General features: G+C 41.6%; 1 long non-coding RNA gene across 1 annotated transcript in view; it reads left to right on the top strand.

Moving 5' to 3' along the window:
* Window positions 1-790: 790 nt before the first annotated feature.
* LOC138146236 (uncharacterized) overlaps window positions 791-8,887 on the top strand; it is a 61,714-nt gene continuing 53,617 nt past the window's right edge. Inside the window, exons 1-2 of the long non-coding RNA XR_011164430.1 lie at window positions 791-887; window positions 4,088-4,319. This is a non-coding gene — a long non-coding RNA (uncharacterized lncRNA). The remainder of the gene's footprint in view (window positions 888-4,087; window positions 4,320-8,887) is intronic.

The raw sequence follows: 8,887 nt of genomic DNA, 5'->3' as shown, positions 1-8,887 counted from the left end.
GAACATTAGAAATGAAATTGCAGAGAGGAAGAGGAGGAGCTAGTCTGGGTTCAAGCGGACAAGACCCTAGACCCTTCTGTCCTGGTAATCTGCCCTACTGGTCATGGTGAAATCGAGTCTTGGTGTATCACTGGCTCCTGCCCCTGCTCCCCTGTATTTCTGGTGGGAATGGTTGCCACCTTCCTCAGACTCTTATCCGATGACTTCTCTGTGGGTTTCTGTCCTCTGCCTGGTAACCAGGCTATAGGGTCGTTCACAGAGAGCTGGATGAGGCAGACCTCAGAGGTCAGTCACTCCAACCTAATTATTTTTTGGATGAGGAACCTGACAACCAGAGAGGTACAATGACTTGTTTAACATCACAAAGCTAGTGAGAGCCAGGATTCAAATTCAGATCTTCTGACTCTTAATTTAGAATCCACGACAATTTAGCTTTATTATTATTAATGGGACTGTTCCCTCACTGATTAACATGATGACAGCAGTTCAGAGAAGCTAGCCAGAATGAAGGCATGGGATAAGAGATGGAGTGTTGGGTATAGGGAACAGAGAAAAGACCAGTTGGGAGGGATGACAGAGTTCAGGAGGAGGAGAAATGCACACAGAGACTGGGCAGATGGGTTTGAACCAAGCTGGGAAGAGCTTTAAAAGCAGAGAATTGACATTTTATCCTAGTTTATTGAAGAGGGTCAGATCTGCTTTTTGGGAAGATCATTTTAGCAGCCATGGGAATGATGAATCACAGCAGGGAGATATGAAGCAGGGAGCCCAATGAGAAGGTCTCTGCAATATTCTAGGGAAGAGTTGAGATTTGGGTTATGGAGATTTGAGTGGAGAGAGGGAGTCAGATCTGAGAGATGTTGAGGAGGAAAAAAAAGCAAGATTTGGTAAGTGACTGGATATCTGAAGGGAGGGAGAGCGAAGTTGAGGATAATGCTGGAGTTATGAATCTGGGAGTTAGGGAAAATGCTTATGCCTCTGAGAGAAATAGGGAGATTTGGAAAAAGCCAAGAAGAGGAAGAAAGACAATGAGTTCTGTTTTGGATATATCAAATTTAAGATGTGTGTGGGACAGCCAGTTTGAAACATCCAGTAGATAATTGGTGATAGAGGAGTGAAATGTCTGGAAGAGATTGGGATTGTATACGTATCTGCACAGATGATAATTAAGCCCATGGGAGCTGATGAAGTCACTGAGAGGATGTAGAGAGATAAGGGGAGAGAGCATTTATTCTGAATGCTGTATATGCTAGGCACAGTGTTAGCTTCTAGGAATACACATATAAGCAAGTAAGACTTAAATATAAGCTTCCCTCAGGGAGCTTACATTCTAATGGAAGAAATCAATATATTAAGGGGCATTGGAAAATATATGAGTGGGGAGGGGGTTCAGGTACCAAGGGAGGTTCTGGGGGCTAGGAAATGGTGTGTATACCTAGATTCCTGGTAAGATAAAACTTACCCTCCACAGCTGAAGGATGCAGAGATGGAATCAGATTACCATCAAAGAGGAAATCAAAATAATGTTTTGATTAGAGAAGGCATGGAATTGAGTAAGAAGAAAGGAACCTTGGACAGAACCTTGGGAAATGCCTCCATGATGATGACCTAGCAAAGGAGACTGAGAGGGAGCAGACAGAGAGGTAGGAGAACCAAGAGAGCAGATGGGCACTAAATTCCAGTGATGAGAGTGTGCCCAGGACCAGAGGGTTATCAATAGTGTCAAACAGCAGATAGTTTAAGAAGGATTAGGATTGGGAAAAGACTATTCAATTTCACAATGAAAAGATCTACTCTTAATGTTGGAGATGCCAATTTCATTTATCCTGTGAGGTAGGAATCCAGATGGTAAATGTTAAGGACTGTGTGAGAGGTGAAGAAATGGAGACAATGGGTGGTGACATCATTGATAACTGTTGGCTGAGAAAGGAAGGAGAGACAGAGGATGATCACTTGATGGATGGTAGGGTGTGGTGGAGGGTTTTTAAAGATATCTATGAACTCCATGGCAGCTAGGTGATGCAGGGGATAGAGCACCAGCCTTGGAGTCAGGAAGACCTGAATTCAAATCTGATCTCAGACACTAGCTCTGTGACCCTGGTCAAGTCACTTAACATTGCTTGCTTGCTTCAATTTCCTTATCTGCAAAATGAATCGGAGAAAGGCATGGCAAAACCACCTCAATATCTTTGCCAAGAAAATCCCAAATGGGCTCATGAAGAGTGAGGCATGGCTGTAAAAATGATAACCAGTGCCTGTTCCTGAAATAATGTATTTAGGCAATGTATCTGTTGGCTCTTTTATCTTCACTATGAGAGATGAGAGACAGCATGAAAATATTGGATAAGAGAGTCAGGCTTATATTCCTGAAGATCTGGGTTCAAGTCCGGTCTGTTATACATACTGAACGTGTTATCCTGGGTGAGTCCTTTAACTTCTCAGATACCTAGGTAACTATGAAAGCTAAGAGTTACCACTGAGCTGCTGATATGGTTTGTTGGAGACAGTTTTCACACCAAGAATTTTCTATGCTTGTGCAATCAGAGCCCAAACCCCACTGTAACCAGATGAGGGAAAGAGAAATGCCTCCAGCACCATCTGTATGATGCAGAATGGCATAAACTATATGGGCAGTAATAATAATATCTTGCATACATCTAGCACTTTAAAGTCTGCAACAGATCTCCAATGAGATGTGCGTAAAATGTGCTTTGCACATAGTAGGTGCTATATAAGAATGCATATTGCCTTCTTTTTTTTGGAGGGGGGAAGACAGGGCAATTGGGGTTAAGTGACTTGCCCAAGGTCACACAGCTGGTAAGTATTAAGTGTATTGAGGCTGGATTTGAATTCAGGTCCTCCTAACTCCAGGGCTGGTGCTCTATTCACTGTGCCACCTAGCTGCCCCAATGCCTTCTTTCTTTAATTTGATCCTCACTACAACTCTGGGAGTAGGTATTATTGTTAGAATTATTATAACCTTATAAATTATCCTCATTTTACAGACAATAGAAATGAAGCTGGTCAAACCAGTAGGTTGTCTGAGTTGGGACTGGAATTTGTCTCCCTCCCTCTAGGTCCTGTGATCACTGGCTGCACCACGGAGCTGCCTAGGCCAGGTCCCAGCAGGGCTGGAATAGAGATTGCTTCATTATTTATCTCTTCATCCCTAATCCCTAGCACACAGTAGACCCTTGATAAATGTTTTTATTTAAAATGAATTGAACTAAATTGAACTGAATTGAGATTAGAACAGGAAGGGACTTTAGAGGTCATTTAGTCTAAGGTCTTCAATTCTTGGATGAAGAAAATGAATCCCAGAGGAGGGAAGCAATTTGCCTGAGGCCACAAAGCTGGAAAGTGGCAGGCGCAAGATTAGTGGACACCTCTGCCCCGAGATCTGAGCTCACAGTACTACACCATACTGCCTCCCAGTGGCGATTTCTGGTAGTGGACCTAAGCAGAGTGGATTTTCTAGGCCAGAGCGCCAAGGTTCAGGGGTAGGGGGTAAGAACCGAGAGAATTAGAGAAAAATCATCCACAAATAAACTAGGAGCTAGATCCTCTAGGGGCCAGGGGGCTGAAGCTGCCTATCCTACCTCTGAGTGTTACTCTGGGCAAGGCATTCAACCTCTTTCAAGTTTCAATCTTCTCTGTAAGAGGAAGAAAATCAACATTTAGGTCACAGAATCTGCGAGAAGTTCACATAACCTTAAACTGCTCTATAAATATTAGATATTATTATTATTTTAAAAGAAAAAAAGGATTGCATTTGAAATGGAGAATCTCCACTGTGTATAGCTACACACACACACACACTGGAGAATCTCCACTGTGTATAGCTACACACACACACACACACACACACACACACACGACAGATCTGACATCTACATGATAAATTCCACATGTTAGTTTCAAATCTCTCTTGCTTATTTTTTCCACCTTCTGATCTTCCTTCTGTTATCTTTTATGCATTTAGACGTGCGTCAGGAATCCTTTTTTCTTTCTTTTCTCCCTTTTTTCGGGGGGGGGGCATCACTTCTACTAGTTTCCTCTTCTGTCTGGAATTTTTTCCTTCCTGCAGATGCTACCATAGCCAGTGACCTAGCCCGCCGTAGCCAGCAGCCTGTATCACCAACATGATTCCCCTTTGATGATGTGAATTCTTCCTCTGCTTTAAACCAATCCAATTCAAGGAGCATTTACCGAGCATCATTTATGGATAACATCTTTTAACGAATGGATGGAGCATGGTACCAGGGCTCTGGCAGGAAAGGACATAGTGCAAATGAGATATCCATGAAGTACCTGGCATAGTAAGTACTATATGAATGTTTATTCCCTGCTTTGTCATATTACCTATGTTGCCTTAAGTACATCACTTATCCTCCCTGACCTCAGTTTCCCCATATGTAAATGAGGATGTTGAACTTAATGGCCTCTAGGTTCGTTCCTTCCAGATCTAGAGTTAAGATTGTATGCTCTGCAGCCCTCCATTTGTCAAAGATAAATTGAATATTACCATTGAAATGAATGTATAAGAAGCCAGAGTATGAGCAATCCTTGACAGCCTGTCCAATTTCAACTATGATACCAAATTTGCATATTACTGCTGGGCCTCCCATGGTCTATTGAATTTTTCCATTTTATTCCTTTACCTTCCAAAGTTTATAATTTGGTCATAAAAGTTAATCACTCTAGGATGAATCTTGTCAGGTGTGATTAACTGGTAATTAAGGTGGTGTGATTATATATTCTTATACTGTGAAGGGCTATTATGTTCCCAAGCCCATCTTCTCAAACATAACATTGTTATTATTTCAGCATGCATGAAAAAGCAGGAATAATGTTCTTGCATTAATTGATGAGGCAGGGAAGCTAGGAAAAGGTTCGCTGAGGTGCAGAGTTTCTACTACCACCTGGGAACGAAACTTCTGCTTTGTGAGGCTCAGAGGATCTGGATTGGAATCCTGCATGCTTTGGGACTAGTTGCCTCTATGGTCCTCAGTTTCCTCTCCTGTAAAAAGGGGAAGGAGATGGACTCAATGGTCTCTAAGGTCACTTCCAGATCTATGTCTATATGATGACAGTGAACTTTAAGGAGCTCATTGATTTCATCTGGAATCAAAAGACCCTTTAGAAACTGCCTCTTAAGTAGACCCAATATGTACCACTTTTGCCTTGACATAAGGTGTCACCAAATTAAAATCATATTGGTAAGAATGGGACTTTATTTTCCTATTTTACCACCAACTATCATAGATTTTAGAGTCTATATGCTAGAGTTTAGGAGGAGACATCAATGGTCATCTAGGCCAGTCTGTACCTGGGTCAATCACTTCCCATCTTCCAAAAAAGGTGGCCCCAACTATCACTCCCCACTCTCTTGCCTTCAATATCTCCCTATCTATTGGCTCCTTTTTTGTTGCCCACAAATGCATCCATGTCTCCCGCATCATTAAAGGACACCTTGCTTGATTCTACCATTTCCATAAATTATCATTTTATACCTCTCCTTCCCTTCATAACTAAACCACTTCAGAAGACCATCTACAATCAATGCCTCCCTTTTCAGAACCCCTACAACATGACTTCCAACCTCATCAAGTTACCCATGATGCCTTAGTAGCCAAATCTAATGGCCTTTTCCTTATTCTCATTCTTTTCTGCAGCCTTTGATACCATTTTCTTCTCCTGGCTACTGTCTCCTCTCTTTGCTTTTGGGATACTGCTCTCTCCTGGTTCTCCTGCCTATCTCTCTTCTCCTTCAGTCTCCTTTGCTGACTCTTCCTCCAGGTCATGCCCATTAACCATGAGTATCCCCTAGACTCTATACTGGATCCTGTTCTTGCTATACCCTAGTTGGCTTGGTGATCCCACTGATTCCCATGGACTCAGTGATAACTCTTCTGCTAATTATTCCCTACATACCAGCACTGTTCTTTCTCCTGACCCACAGTCATGAAGACCTTCTTGGATGTCTTGTAGACATTTAAAACATGGTATGTCCCCAAACCCTCTGCCCTTCCCAGCTTCCTTATTACTACTGAGGAGCCAACATCCTTCCAGTGACCCAGGCTTGAGATGCAGTATCAGCTTTGATTCCTCTTTCCCACTCATCACACACATACAATCTGCTGCCAAGGCTTGTTATTTCCACCTTCCAAACATCTCTCGTGTAGATTCTTTCATCTCCCCTCACACAGTTGGCACTCTGCTGTGGGTCCTCATCATCTTACATCTTGACTATTATAATAGCCTGCTGGTTGATTACCCTTTCTCAAGTCCCTGCCTCCTCCAGATATCTTCCACTTACCTATCAAATTAATCTTCCTAAAGTGCTTGACTGACCATGTCACCACCCTCCTTAATAAGTTCCGGTGACTCCTAATTACTTTCAGGATCAAATATAAAATGCTCTGTTTGGCTTTCAAAGCCCTTCACCACATGACACCTTTATATCTTTCTAGGCTTCTTAAACATCGCTCTCTTCCATGTTCTCAATGATGTAGCAGCTCTGGCCTCCTTGTCACTCTTCACATAAAATGCTCCACCTTATGACTCCAGGCATTTTTATTCTTGAGGCAATGGGAATTAAGTAAGTTGCCCAGGGTCGCACTACTAGTGTCCAAGGGGCAGATTTGAACTCAGGTCCTCCTGACTCCAGGGTCAATACTGTATGCACTGCAGCGTCACCTACTGCCCCTCCATTCATTTTCGATGGCTTTCAGGCATGCCTAGAATTCTCTTCCTTTTCATCCCTACTTCTTAACTCCCCTAACTTCTTTTAAGACCCAGAGTTCTTAAACTGGAGTCTGTGAATTTTTTTTTCTTTTAGTATTTCAACACTTGTATTTCAATATAATTGTCTTTGTAATCCTATATATTTTATTTTATGAATTTCAAAATGATACTCTGAGAAGAGGTCCATAGGCTTCCTCAAACTGCCAGAGGGGTCTAAAGGTAAGGACCCATTTCACATCCTGCCCTCTAACAGAAGACTTTCCTGGTCTTCCCCAACCCCTCCCTCCAGTCCAGCATCTGCCCTTAGAGATTACCTTTCATTTACACTGCATATATCTTGTATAGACATGTATTCACACCTTGTCTCCACTGCTAGAATGTGAGATCTTGGAAGGAAGGATATGTGTTTTGTATTTTTTCTAATGGATAGCACTTAGCACACTGCCTGGAATTTAGTAAGTGCTTAATAAATGCTGCCTGACTGATTCAAAAAGTTGAGGTGCAGAGAGATTTAGTGTCTTGCTCAAAGTAATTTGTCAAATATTGTGCTCAAATATTTAGCTCCCTTCTTGTTTATTTTTCGGTTAGATTTGTCTTAATCTGAAAGAGGCAAGTTTAAGTCCATGACAACGATTGCCTTGTCTTCACCTTCTAGGACACAGTTATTATTTTTTTCTTTTTTTTTTTTTTTAAGCAATCAGGGTTAAGTAACTTGCTTAAGGTTACATGGCCAGTTATTTCTGGGTGTGGTGTTATGTATCTGAGACCGGATTTGATCCCCAGGTCAGCCCGACACTGGAGCCGGTGCTCTTACTCGCTGAGCCACCTGGCTGCCTCTATTTTTTCTTTTAAATGCTTAAATGCTATGCCATTCAGTTTATGTATTTAACCAGGCATGGTTTTTTTTAATCATTATGTATGTTACCTTTGCACAAAATATATTTTCCCCATGTTTTTCTCTTAACTCTACCCATTTTTATCATTAGCATGGATGACATTAATTTTTTTGGATATTAAATAAAAGTAATAGTGAAAACATTAATTAGGCACAGCCACTGGAAATACAGAGGAAGGTCAGATCATGGAAGTCCTGGAAAAGCCAGAATGGACACATTCAAAATATGGCCCAGACAAACCTGGGTTTAGAACTTAGAACCCTGAGCCCATGAGATATCCTCAAACATCTGAATTGGTTTTCAGAAAAGGACTCCCTAAGCCACTCTGTTTTCTAATCATTACTGTATTTATTCAGTAATTGTAATATGAGAATTGCTTGTTAGATGAATGCACATGCTGCTGATTGCAAAACTAAATGGAAACAATCAATAATGAAAATAATTTAGACAGAGCAAGTCAGATGTGGGAAAAGGTCTAACCTGGCAATTCAATTCAGCTGAACATCTATTAAGCACCTACTGTGTGCACAGCAATATGTGGGTGCTGGAAGAGATTTAAAGGTTAGATAACCATGATTCATAATGTTCTGGAACCTTATGTCTAGTGTAGTCATTTCTAATCTAATTTGAAAAGAAATTCCCTGAGTTAACTCTCATTAGAGCCCAGGTGGTGCAGTGGATAAACACCAGGCCTGGAATCAGGAAGACTCATCTTCCTGAGTTCAAATCTGGTCTCAGACACTTGCTAGCTGTATGACCCTGGGAAAGTCACTTCACCCTGCTTGCCTCAGTTTCCTCATCTGTCAAACATATTGGAGAAGAAAATGGCAAACCGTTCTAATATCTTTGCCAAGAAAACCCCAAATGGGTCATGAAGAGTTGAACATAACCAAAATGACTAGACAACAACAAAAATCTTTGCCACTAAGAAAAAAATTAAGCAAAACAAGACTTTCTGACGGTGTATACAGCATTCCATCTCTATAGTACATTATCTCTCTTTTAGGAGGAAATGTGCTTCATCACCTGTTTTCTAGGACAGCAAGGAAGAGACAGAGAAATATGGCACATTGGGCTTTTTATGCTCAGGCATCTCTGTCTTGGTTTCCCCAAGGGGCTTCATCTTGGACAACTCACTGTCACAACTGACCTTCACTTTAGGGGAAACAGCTATCTCTAAACATCAGCAGATTGGGGCTGGGTTTGAAGGCAACTCTCTCTCTCTCTCTCTCTCTCTCTCTCTC

The sequence above is a fragment of the Petaurus breviceps genome, unplaced genomic scaffold (assembly GCF_028583685.1).
Source record: "Petaurus breviceps papuanus isolate PSGF00001 unplaced genomic scaffold, PetGlider_PUasm1.0 139, whole genome shotgun sequence".
NCBI lineage: Eukaryota > Metazoa > Chordata > Mammalia > Diprotodontia > Petauridae > Petaurus > Petaurus breviceps.
The sequence above is the reverse complement of the archived record's forward strand: the minus strand, read 5'-3'. Positions and strand labels throughout refer to the sequence as shown.